Raw genomic sequence first — 13,706 nt, forward strand, 5'->3', positions numbered from 1 at the left:
CCATCGCCACGGTTGCCGACGATGACGTGGCCACCGTGAGCTTGTCGGGTCGTCCATATGGTTCCCAGCTAACGCCACCGGACGGAGCTCTGTGGCCCTCCGGAGGATCGCTCAGCCGCATACCGTGGCGCATGATGGGTAATGTACACATGTCCAAGCTATGCGCTTGTGACGTGAGGAGGTGGCTCTGGATTTAACTTTTATTGTGCGCCTTATCCGCCTTCGTATTGGCCTAAATTTCCAAACGAAGTTTTCTGGAATGAAAGTGAAGTTAGATTCGGCCATGGCGGCGATCGTATTACAGACAGACTGCGTGTGTGCGTGATCGTTCAGACGGAGAAAAGAAATTTACTGCGTTTTCTAGCTTGCACATCCGGCCGAATTGCTGAAGGCGAAACGCAACCCTGGCTTCGTTGCAGAATCGAATGAGCCGAGTGTGAGGGTGCGTCCGGCCGCCTGCGTTCGTTGCTTTCTTTTCCTTTTTTTTTTTTTTTGCAACCAAACGCGCTGCGAGTATCATAATGACGTAACCCTCAATGCGTGGGCCACGGATGCATGCGCCGTCGGTACCTGGAAGCGCAACCGCGCCAGCGGCATCAACGTTGTCTCGACTGCCCGTGTAATTGAACCGCATACGGCGCGCGTCGACTACGTTATCGCCCGTAGACTTTATGGGGAACATCACGGCGACGGCGATGGCAGAGACGCGCTCGGAGTGTCCGTATAAATGCTATCGCAACAAAAAATATGCCCATCGCACGCACTGCGGTGTTCGGAGTCATGCGAAGCATTTCGCAGGCAGTTGTCTATATGCGGCTGCGCTTGGAGTCCCGCAGAGCGTTACTAAGTTGACCAATGTGTTTGTGTCAGGCGACAAGGTATGTGTGTGTGTGCGTAGGTGTGGGTGTATGATGGCGACGACGATTGTACAGGCACGGGCATGTAGTTTCACTCCGGCCGTTCGATGCGAACTTACGTCACTATTTTTCCGACCTACATATGGGCACGGGATGGGCGTAAGCGAGAGAAGCGCGAATTCTGACGTCATCTGCGACTAATTTAAGTGCTACACAATCGTACGTACCTATGTATATGACATGCGGTTCGTGTGAAAAAGACAATGCCATTTGACACTGCGACGAAGAAATGTTAAAACATCGATGATTTTGAAAGCTACACGATGTTGCATAGCGTCTGCGTTAGGTTATAGCTGCTACGAGGAATGGAGTGGGGAACGCGGACCGATGCCCTAGGTGGTGCAGTCTGACACGCCGTGTCAAAGCGGTACAGGTGTTATGAGGCCAGAATGCGAGAAAGTGTCATGTGACGCACGTGCCAAACATCTCAATGAGCTGGTTGACTTCGACACGAGGGAAGCAGGTGTGTGAGTTTACTGGGACTTTATTTGTTATTCATGGAGGACCCGAATGATCGGCGGACACGCTGAGCTACCTCACTCGTTAGGGTTTGTCTCTCAAGAAGCTGCCGCTCAATCCTATAGACCGTTTCATCGGGCGAGGAGGATAGGGCGCGCGGAGGGCCTTTCCTCCTCTCTGGCTTGGGCGATCCGGCGCGGCGCTGCTTGAAAGTATTGCTGTCGCGTGCTGCGGAACGATTTCGAGTTGTTTTCGATGGTACTTTGTGAAATTTACTCCATGTCCGTTCATATAAGGTCGTCAGGGAAGCCTTTCTGTGCATCGGTAACTACAGTAGGCGGAAATATCTCTTGGGGGCGCAAAAATGTGACGCGTTTTATCAGCCTTGGTGTACGCACATTATCAGTCGCGGTGTGTGTATGTGTTGTGAATTATTTTGCTTATATCGGTTTTAATTCAACAAAGGAAAGCGGTGTCTCTGTATTAGCAGCATGAAATGGTAAATCTGCTCACTATCTGATCGCTTGGCGTAGGGAGTAAAACATAAAGCATAAGAGCGCATGCTCGTGCACGGCCAACCTAAGGCAACCACGAAACATCTAAGCTGCAGGCGCTATCAAATATTTGTGATGCGCCGACATCGTTCTCGCGTATTTCTGGTCTAGTAGGCTTCAAATTACCATATGTCTACGCTAGCCTTCCTGCATGAGGCCGATGGCGCTGCTCAGCACACTGATCACTGCGGTTGGTGAACTAGCACGATACATATGTAAGCTGTGCGCTTCGGCGTTGCCTTTTTGGCCTGCATGCAGCCATAATATATGAGAGGGATCGCATAAAAAGAATGCGATGCCTATTTTTGAGGACAAAATTTCTGTAATACGTGTGAGTGCATCGTAGAGAACGGAATGAACACAACCGAAAAAAAAAATCGGTTATCATCATCTTTCAAGAGCAAGAGAAAACGGGCTAACGCCGCAATAGGACCTCGCATAGTCACGCCGCACAACGTTTATAAATATATAACCGCTGATGCCGTATGCTTGGACCATGCGGTATATAGAACAAAGATATATGTGATCCAGCACCTACCACTGCTTAGGACGCTCGCGCAGTTCGTAAACAGTCCCTTTGCTGGACAAGCCTAATTCTGACTGTAAGGTATGCTGCTATTACTTGCCAAAACTATTTTATTCATGGGTCGAAACCTCATCCATCGAACCAAGTAGTCACGCAATGTAACCTGCAGCGAACAGTTTGGACGCTTGTCAAAGTATAACATCACAGCTCCTATCGTAGCAGAACGGTACCCACGCTGTTACGATCGTCGCGTATGTTTCATGGCTCCTAAACCGCAGCTTAGAATTAGAGCATAATACTGCAATAAGGTCACATTAATGACTAGAACATTCAGAAATACACAATTGATCTCCGAGGCTAGATTGTAGGCTCGAATATGCGCGCACACCTCGCGCTGCGTGTTCCGTCCACCTCAACGCCAGCAGAAATTCCGGCCATAACGCCTTAAACCACTTCAGCACGTCTCACAGAACCGTTTACCACGTAGGATACGCACGTCATGCTAAACAGAGCGCGCGACCGCGAAAACAAACGCCAGAACCGACCGCCGAGCGTATACCTGCCATGCAAAGGACCGCTTTCACCCAAGCCAGTATGGCGCTGCTCATAGGCGGCGCCACTGAGCTCACAATATGGCGGCGCCTACGAAAAAACGGTCTATAGCGTAAGCCGAAATCTTTGATCGCGTACCTGAATGTCGTCCGTTTCTCTACCCTTGTGTTCGTATGCACGGTTTTTGAATTTTCGTTGGTCTCTTTAGCAAAGCGCTTTTTTTTTTGTGCGACTGTGCGTACATCAATGTTCGCATTGCGTGCCTTACCTTATTGCCAAGCAATGACTGGGGCGGGGTATGCGAATGTGTACGGATGCCTAATTAGAACATCGGGCCCCTGTGGTGGTTGACAGGTACGATCCCACCTTCGTACACTTAGATTTATCTTTTTTTCCTCAAGAGGCCTCAAACGAGGCGACAGAGGGACGTATTGGTGGCCATATTTGCGAGCCGATACGTTCTACGCGTGTTTCTCAAACCGCTTCCCCCGTGTAGGGTGACAAACCGAACGTGCGTCTGGTTGACCTCCCTACCTTTCTTTCCTTCTTCCCTCCTCCTCCTTCAGCGGCCCCACGCGCCGATTGGAAGGCGACTGCCATCCTCCTTTCCCCCACCGTGTCAAAGAAGGCGAGGGTGTCGAGAGCAAAAAAGTTTCAGTCGAAAGTTTCAGGCGCAGTTTTATGCCAAGAGCTTTTAAGCGAATGTACTTGTAAAATTTCTGTAAAAAATTCTTGGTTTCTTTCTCGACTGCACGAGGATAGATGCGACAACTAGAAGTGTTTTTCTTCGCATCCGCACGGAATGTGAGTCCGACCGATTTTATCCTCTCCCACTGGAAGCGAACAGCTACAAATCGTAACCGTAACCTTTTTACCCCAGCTTCATCACAAGATCCCGCAGCTATATATATATATATATATATATATATATATATATATATATATATATATATATATATATATATATATATATATATAGCTTGCATTGAACGCATACTGTAAGCGCTGAGCGTACATACCCGTGGGCATGCGGAAAGCATATCTCCTTGTGCAACATAGGAAAGTTAAGGGCGCCCAATCGGCCACTTTTTCACGCAAGGGGTCAGCGCTTTACCGTTATTCGCGTCTTCGGGCCGGCGGGACATCAAAGAGTCACGGAAGGCTGGCGAGGAGGAACGAGCACTTTACTCCTCCTCTCTCGCTCTTTTTCCCGTTAATCACGCAGCTACTGACGATGTAGAATGAATCCCACCGTTACCTGCCTGCCCCGAAATAACCCCTCTCTCGCTCTCTCACCCGTCCAACTGCTTGCCACTTACTTCTTTCTCCGCGATCGTTACATAGAAGCACGCATCAGAGCGTGCACCGAAGCGCGCAAAATTTTTTTCCGCGCAACTGTGCGCTTCTTAATCTTCCGATGGAAAGACACCGTAAGCAGGCATCCGCGTAGTCAGCCTTTGCCAGTCGAAAAAAGAAAAGATATCTCGCTTTGATGTTTCTTCTTTTGCTTGTGTTTGCTTGCACCACGCTCGCGCGTTCTCGGCGGCTCCCATCGCACCCTCCTCTCCCAAATCATTATATTTTTTTTTCCGGACGTTTCACGCGATTTCCATCGAAACGGCCGGCTAACGCTACCGGTCTGTAACGCCGTGACGCGGCGTAACTCAAAGCTGCGCTGCTGACGACCTGATTGCCGCGACCTCGAAATGCCTTCAAGGAGAGAACGGCTGGCTGGCTTGCTTGCTTGCTTCCTATATTGTGGCGCGTACCCACCAAGGGGTATTGGCCAAGAAACGGCTGGCTACCCGAGGCAATTCCCTCCTCTTCCTCTTCATCTCTCTCTGCACTAGAATGGACCATGAAAGACTTCAAGAAGAAGCAGAATCAAAAAGGACACGGATCTAAGAGGAGGAAGAGAGGGCCGGAGCGTAACTAGCGTCGTCTGCTGCCGCTTCGGCGGTCGTTGGCGTTGCCGTCATCTGCTGCTACATTCTACAGCACCGGGGGGAGACCGCGCTCTGGCTGGAAGAGCGGAGGAGTCGTCTACGAAGCTCCCCGCTGCGCATGCGCCGAGTTTTCGGCCGGCGCGGACCATTTCATTGAGAGAAAAATGCGGCCCCCTCCTAACTCGCTACTGCCCCCTCCCGGTTCTTCCATTCTTACGATCTCGTCGCAGAGACGAGAGAGAGAGAGAGAGAGAGAGGCCCGGGAGCAGACCTCTTCGGTCAGTCCACTCAGCAAGCGCTCCGGAGGAGCACTTCCCTTCGCCACCTCCTCCTCCACCATCGTTCTCGCAACTGGCTCGCAGGAAGGGAAGAAGACGAAGAAACGTACGCATCTTCTTTTTGTTTTTCTGTTCTGTTTCGTTTGTTCTGCTTCGTCTGCTTCCTCGCCGTTGCAGGAACGTTGTCTGTTGCTTTCTTCTGCTTGTTTTGTGTGTTTGGTGGCCGCTTCTTTTAGCAGCGTTGCTCCTCCGTTTTGCTCTTCCCCGCCTCCTCTCTCGCTGTACGCGGCGCGCGGAACCTTTTTTATCTCAGCGTCTAAGGAATGCCAGCTATGCGGCCGGCTGCGTCGCCTTCATCGAGCCGAGAGAGAGAGAGGGGTTTCTTTTTACCGTTCTCTCCCCTCCATCACTTCCCTCTCCCTTGCGCATGAAACCTCTGGCCCGACGCCGGCCTAGTCTAGCCTAGCCGAACGCCTCCGCGCGAACGTTTCCCGAGTTCTACCACCGCCGAAACTACCCTTCTCCTCGGGCTTCTCTTGACGTGGTACGCAACACTCGTTCTTTCGTCGGGAACAGCCGAGAGTAGACAGAACGAAGTAAATGAAAGAAGCGCTAAGCGTCTATAAAGGGCATTATGAGGCGCGAGGAGTGATAGACAGAAAGAACGGAACGTATAGACGTATTGATGGAACGTAGTACATTCGGTCCGCCAACTGCAATGGACGCAAAGTTCGGGAGGGACGACGGGGAGGAATCACGTGCTTTCTCTCTCTCAATTTCTCGTTGCCTTCTCGGCTGGAGTTATTCGCACCATCCCTTCTCCTGGTGCAAGCGAGGATCCTCTCAGACGGTGTTAGCGGAGAGCCTCAACTATTCCTCGCTGGAGACGAAGGGGGGTCCGTCTGACTACCTACCCTTCGCTACTTCTCTCCACTTGACCCTCACCCACCGCCTTTGGGCCCCTGGTCTTCCTAGTTCCACCAAGGGAGCGCGAGCCTGTGAGACAGCGGAGGGGAGCTCGGCTCTTCCCTCTCGTCTCTAAACGACCTTCTCTCCCATACCCGGCACCACCCAACGCGCACACACCCTTCCCAGGCCAGGCCTCCGCCGCAGCTACTCGAGTGCGCCGGCAGCTTTCGCACGGTTGAGTGTGTAGTAGTCGCGACACAGGGGGGGCGCGTCGTTCGTTACTAGCCGATCTCCGCGCTCCCACCCGCTTCGGCGCGCTGCGCAGGCGACGTGTCGGCGTCGTTCAAACTACACTCCGACGTCGGCCGAGACGGGTCGATTGCGGGCGTCACGGAGGCGGCTGCGGCGGCGTCAGTGATCCTTTCCCTCCATCCTGGCCACCCTTTTTCTCGTCTTCTCGCTCGCGTCGCTCCACCCGCGCCTTGGCACTCGGACTCTACGGCCAACCGGCGTCTTCGGCGTCGTCATGCGTATGACCGAAGCTGCTGGCGACAGTGAACCATCGGGCGCGCGTACAAGGCGTTCCGGAGGCTTGGCCGTCGACGACTGCGGCATCCCGAGTCGCTTGGGAGTTCGAGAGGAAGCGAGAATCGACGAGCCAGCAGGCGGCACCTCCGGTGAGTAGTGCTACGGTTTCGGGTTCGGCGTCTATCTGCCCACGTCGCTCGACAGATACCGGTAGCCTTTGTGTTTGACGCACGTCGGAGGCTTTGAAGAGGCCAGTCGAGCGACGTACTGTTATGGCTGTCGCTAGCGGTGAAGGGACAGTTCTGCAAACACGATAAGAAACAAAAAAGAAAGAGAAAATGCCGTGGGCGTCGTCTTTCTGGGCGGGGTAGTTTCGCTCTTTGGAAGGGCGATCGTACGAGGTCGAAGGAATCCCACCACCATCTCTGCTTATATCAACGAAGGCGGCTTACAGAAAGCGGAAAGAAACTCAGAGAACGTCGAAGAGTGTATGTTTTCCTCACGAGTCAGCTCTTTTTTTTTTTTTTTCGGTCTCATCCGGTCGTTTCTCATCCATTCTCTTGGAGCGGAGTAACCGGCGCATCGCGGAATGAGACGAACGTCCCGGAGGCGCGACACCCCGACAGGGGTCAGTGCCCCCATTCCGTATTGCGGAGCCCGGCGACGTGGGCCCTTTGGTGGCTCCCTCCTAAATACCTTGTCCCTTGCCACATTCCTCAGGCCGAGGCACCGTTGTTGTGTCAGTAGTATAGACTACTGCAGTCGGAAACCACATATTTTCGTTTGTCGTTTGAAGACGTCTTTCTTCTTTTTCCTTGCGGAAAGGGGTGTAATAGCCGAAGAGCGGCCCTTGCATTCGACCGTCAAGCTGACAGCATGAACCGATAGTCGGACGCGAAGCGCGTCGTGTGTGTGTGTGTGTGTGTGTGTGTGTGTGAACGTCGTCTGCTACGGGACGGAAGCCGCCGCGCCTACCACTTCCGGTTTGCTCCGAACGGCGGCAACGGCGCGAACTGTCTGTCACTTTTGTTCTTTTCTTTCAATATATGTCCGCTAGACTGTTCTCATAGCTTGCCATAGTTATGGCAGCGTGTCCTCTTTACCTACTTCATTACTAACGTAAATAATTTAACGAAGATGACTTTTCTGTGCTATGAATGTCTCTAACAGCCACAGTCTTGTCTCGAATTTTCACATGTCATTCGTCTACGTCTTTGTATGAATAGCGTTAGGCAATACCTTTCACAATGTGATTATCAATTAAATGGCAGTGTAGCATTATTTAATGATATTGTCTGAATTGCCACTTTATCTGAATGAGTGAATAAACCTTGAATTCAGGAGCTGCGTCCTAGCCTTCCGAATACAGGCCGTATCTGTTAAATTGTCTTAAAGTAATGCGATTAGTGCTTTCAAGCAGCAGCACAACGGAAATCCATATCAATAGGATCGCGTTCTGTCGCGATCTTTTCTTTTTCATGTCACATTCGGGAGCAGAAAAGTAAAGTTGAATTACCAACATAGTTCGAAAGGGTCTAAATCATACTAACTAAAGACTGTAACAGCATTAATCGCCATTTCGTGGTTCAGACGTGCAGATTGTCGTCACAACAACTGCATTTTTTTGCATGCCTGACACTTCCACAGAGAAATTCAGCAACACAGGTTTAGTTTTTTGTCGACCATACAAATAGAAATTTAAAATAAGGCATAAATACGGAAAAATACATAGCACAAAGTGGCCTTGATTAGTTTCCTTACAGTGCTTTGCTGAATTGCAGAGCGCTTCGTTTTTACGTGCATTTGTCGTTTGGTAAAAAAAAAGTGCGAATGACCATTAAATGATTACCTCGGAGGTATTCTCAAGCAGAACAGAGGTTTTGATCATTGCCGTTCCGTATGGTCGTCTATATAGGCGTTTGCAGTGATATCCTGTTGTCAACTCTTTGGGAAATATCAGCAGCAGCAGAGTTAAGCGAGGGGCGGTACCGTAGCCCTCTCCCAATGATTGACAGTCACCTGTGTCCCTGCGTATCAGCCTAACTAAACGGATAACTGCAAATATCTGGATCGCGCCACTCGATCTCGTCGCACTAGATTAGAGGCTATATCTGTAAATGACTAGTTCCCCCCGAGAACATCTTTTCCAAATATTCTATACCTAGCACATTACTAAAGATTGCCCATGTCTAAACTTCCTGATCTGATCACACCACCTAATGACATTAGGTGGGCTGGTTTTATATTCGGGGGCATCCACTCTAAAGTGTTGTGTTTACCCATCTTGCTAAATTTTGGTTTCCTTGAGGGTTAAGCTGTATTTTGATTCAAGGTCACTCTAAGCGCAGTAACACGCTAGTTCAGCGAGTCTTCAATAGAATTGTTTATCCAACGTTTTACTTTTGGAATTTTTTTTTCTGAACACACTGTGTACATGGTATTCTATAAAGCTTTTCACACTGCGCATGGCCAGGCTATTTGGGCATTTGACGGGCATTCGAATGTGCAATACATTTTCGCAACGCTTAGGGTTAGCCTGCCTGGACCTCTGACTGACGTTCTCAGCTCTGCGCCCTAGTTCGTGCGTCGTACACAAGAGGTCACTATGACGAAGTAATCGAGCTAGAGTTTAAACGGAGAAAAGACGCAAACGAAACAGAACTACCGTTTGCCACGTCTTGTATCCACTGGCCGCTAGCGCACCGCCTTTATCCTGTCCGGACGACCTCTGGAATGTTCACCCCGTTCCGGCGGAGGTCAAGGAATGTCCCGGGTCATCAACCTTCGCCACTCGGTTCAAGAAGCCGCCTCGGCGAACCGTTTCCGCTCGTCGATGTTTTAGGGCACTTTCGAGCGACGACCACGGCTTTCGACTTGATGTGTGCCTCCTGTAATACTAAATTTTGTCATAGATGAGTCGCTGAAATTACATCTGTTTACTAGGTACAATAACTAAGCAGAATAAGCTGGCCGTTTTAGACGGTGAGCTTATTGTACCTCGTCGTGCCCTCTTACTGCCAAATTAAATAATGGTTCTCGCCATCACCATCCTAATATCAAAGTATAAATCAGCAAGGCAGATGAAGCTAACTGTTAAATCGACGTTTCTGACTCATCCCAGCACAGCTAAATCCTATCGAGTTCTTGAGAGGATGTTATTCATGGTCAAATCTTCGCCATTCGCCGCGGTTTCACCATTCACCGTCCTAACACAGTTCCATGTCAAGGATAATTAGAACAACTTTCTTACATTTATTTCTCGTCATTGTGAGTATACTTGTACAAAACTAAACAATTAAATGTTATTTGAGCCATAAATAATTCATATAAAAATTTATGATATTAACTGCTGGTTTGTTAACTGTTCACAATGAAATGTCGCACCAGCGTGTCAAAACACAGCTGCATATATGATACCTCGGGCATTACAGAGCTAATATCAAAATATTGGTAAGGAACATAAGACTGGCTGTTAAATCGGCATTTCTGACTCGTCCCTGTGCAATAGAATCCTCTGGAGCTCTTGATAGAATGCTAATGATGGCTTAATTCTCGCCATTCGCCTACCACGCATGGTGTTGAGGTGTGTAGCTGGTTCTGCCATCTTACTGGCAAAATAAACGACGGTTCGTGCCATCACCATCTTCATATCTAAGTATAGGTTAGGGAGATGATTCTCGCTGTTACATAGGCATTTCTGACTCAACCAGCACAACAAAACCCACTCGAGCTCTTGAGAGCATGTCGATTATGGTCAGATCTTCACCATTTGCCTACTGTGGGTTCTGAAACTTGTGGCTAGTCCTGCCATCTTACTGACAAAATAACTGCTCTGGCCATCACCATATATATAAGTATAGGTAAGGGAGATAGTTCTCGCAATCAGATTGGCATTTTTGACTCAGCTTGGCACAACAGAATCCACTCAAGCTCTTGAGAGGATGTTAATTATTTTTAGATCTTCACCTTTCGCCTACCATGGCTTGTGAAATGTGTGGCTAGTCCGGTCATCTTACTGGAAAATAAATTGCTCTGGCCATAACCATCTATAGATGTAAATATAGGTAAGGGAGATAATTCTCGCCATCAGATCGGCATTTCTGACTCGTCCTGGCACAACAAAATCGACTCGAGTTCTTGAGAGGATGTGTTTGCCAGATCTCCGCCGTTCACCTACTATGAGTTTTGAAATCAGAAATATAGTTCCGCCATTTTACTTACAAAATAAATAACTGTTCCAGCCATCGCCATCTATATATCATCATCATCGTCATCAGCCTCGTTACGCCCACTGCAGGGCAAAGGCCTCTCCCATACTTCTCCAACAACCCCGGTCATGTACTAATTGTGGCCATGTCGTCCCTGCAAACTTCTTAGTCTCATCCGCCCACCTAACTTTCTGCCGCCCTTTGCTACGCTTCCCTTCCCTTGGAATCCAGTCCGTAACCCTTAATGACCATCGGTTATCTTCCTTCCTCATTACATGTCCTGCCCATGCCCATTTCTTTTTCTTGATTTCAACTAAGATATGTCATTAACTCGCGTTTGTTCCCTCACGCAATCTGCTCTTTTCTTATCCCTTAACGTTACGCCCATCATTCTTCTTTCCATAGCTCGTTGCGTCGTCCTCAATTTAAGCAGAACCCTTTTCGTAAGCCTCCAGGTTTCTGCCCCATAGGTGAGTACTAGTAAGACACAGCTATTATACACTTTTCTCTTGAGGGATAATGGCAACCTGCTGTTCATGATCTGAGAATGCCTGCCAAACCCACCCCAGCCCATTCTTATTCTTCTGATTATTTCCGTCTCATGATCCGGATCCGCCGTCACTACCTGCCCTAAGTAGATGTATTCCCTTACCACTTCCAGTGCCTCGCTACCTATTGTAAATTGCTGTCTCTTCCGAGACTGTTAAATATTACTTTAGTTTTCTGCAGATTAATTTTTAGACCCACTCTTCTGCTTTGCCTCTCCAGGTCGTTCATTGCTTCAACACTAAGGTCCTCTTCCTAAGTTAAAGCCGAGTACCTGTTTTGTAGCTTGATCTGGAATTCCTCTATTTTCCCTCTTACCGCTAACTCATTGATCGGCTTCTTATGTACCAGTTTCTTCCGTTCCCTCCTCAGGTCTAGGCTAATTCGAGTTCTTACCATCCTATGGTCACTGCAGCGCACCTTGCCGAGCACGTCCACATATTGTATGATGCCAGGGTTCGCGCAGAGTATGAGGTCCATTTCATTTCTAGTCTCGCCGATCGGGCTCCTCCACGTCCACTTTCGGCTATCCCGCTTGCGGAAGAAGGTATTCATTATCCGCATATTATTCTGTTCCGCAAACTCTACTAATAACTCTCCCCTGCTATTCCTAGTGCCTATGCCATATTCCCCCACTGCCTTGTCTCCAGCCTGCTTCTTGCCTACCTTGGCATTGAGGTCGCCCATCAGTGTAGTGTATTTTGTTTTGACTTTGCCCATCGGCGATTCCACGTCTTCATAGGAGCTTTCGACTTCCTGGTCATCATGACTGGATGTAGGGGCGTAGACCTGTACTACCTTCATTTTGTACCTCTTATTAAGTTTCACAACAAGACCTGCCACCCTATCGTTAATGCTATAGAGTTTCTGTATGTTACCAGCTATATTCTTATTAATCAGGAATCCGACTCCTAGTTCTCGATTCTGCGCTAAGCCCCGGTAGCACAGGACGTGCCCGCTTTTTAGCATTGTATATGCTTCTTTTGGCCTCCTAACTTCACTGAGACCTATTATATCCCATTTGCTGCCCTCTAATTCGTCCAATAGCACTGCTAGACTCGCCTCACTTGATAACGTTCTAGCGTTAAACGTTGCCAGGTTCATATACCAATGGCTGCCTGTCCGGAGCCAGGGATTATTAGCACCCTCTGCTGCGTCGCAGCTCTGACCGCCGCCGTGGTCAGTTGCTTCGCAGCTGCTGGGGACTGAGGGCCGGGGTTTGATTGTTGTGCTCATATAGGAGGTTGTGGCCAAGTACTGCACCAGGGTGGCCAATCCTGCTCTGTTGAGGGAGTGCGTTACCGGTTCTGGTCACCGGGATCAGGGCACACTCCAGGCCTGTTTATGCAATTTTATTAACACGCGAATTTTTCTTTTTCTTATTTTTAATCCGGTGGAAAATTGCGCGGCACCAGGATTCGAACCACGGACCTCTTGCACCCGAGGCGGGTGTTCTACTTCTACGCCACCGCTGCACCAACCATCTATATATCGAAGTACAGATAAGGGAGATAATTAGCGCAGTTAAATGAGTATTGCTGGCTCATCCCAGCGCAGCAGAATCCACTCGGGCTCTGGAGACGATGCTAAGCATAGTCAAATCTTCGCCTTTGGCATACTATGAGTTTTGAAAAGAAGTAGTCTTTGAATATCGTCTCTGTTCTTGTAGTTTAGCAGTGTTGCTAAAGAAGGTTGGAGTATTTAGGTGTTACCACAACTAATATTTTATTTTACCCTTGAGCCTAACCAATACTCATGGTGCTCCTTTTGAATAGCTGTCTACAAGAAATGTCGTTTGGGTGAGAGCGTTTACCGGGCCTCTAGTGCGAGCGTGTGACAAGAACCATCTGTCTAAAGTGTGGGTCAACGTAATGGCGTGTCAGCATGCGAGTAACAAACGTCTGTGGTAAAACTTGCATTGACCCTTTGTTGAAGATGAAATCCAAGAAACGCATGAGATGGTCTTCATTCATGCTTACTCGGACTTGCCACTTCTATAGTCGTCACTCCTACGTCACTAGGGCAGCTTCTTTTTAGGCGCTCAACTGCATATCCGTCACTGATGGATTTCGAGATACAGTGCTCACGGAATGAAACGCAACTGCGATCATTTAGTAGAACGCTGCATATATGCAGAGAAGTCGAGAGTACCATGTCATGTCGCTAGGAATCTGGTCACCAAAGGTAACTCGGACTCCGCTCTAAGTGTACGCACCAAAATTACGTCGATGTGACACAAACTGCAGCCGGTGGAAACGAAAGTATGGGCATTAGTTAGTCCTA

At 49.0% G+C, this 13,706-nt stretch overlaps 1 long non-coding RNA gene across 2 annotated transcripts in view; it reads left to right on the forward strand.

The window, feature by feature from the left end:
* Positions 1 to 6,383: 6,383 nt before the first annotated feature.
* The window catches only part of LOC129384346 (uncharacterized), an 84,128-nt gene continuing 76,805 nt past the window's right edge, over positions 6,384 to 13,706 (forward strand). For both annotated transcript variants that reach the window (XR_011896098.1, XR_008612079.2), the window contains exon 1: positions 6,384 to 6,818. This is a non-coding gene — a long non-coding RNA (uncharacterized lncRNA). The remainder of the gene's footprint in view (positions 6,819 to 13,706) is intronic.

The sequence above is a fragment of the Dermacentor andersoni genome, chromosome 8 (assembly GCF_023375885.2).
Source record: "Dermacentor andersoni chromosome 8, qqDerAnde1_hic_scaffold, whole genome shotgun sequence".
NCBI classification, from domain to species: Eukaryota; Metazoa; Arthropoda; class Arachnida; order Ixodida; family Ixodidae; genus Dermacentor; species Dermacentor andersoni.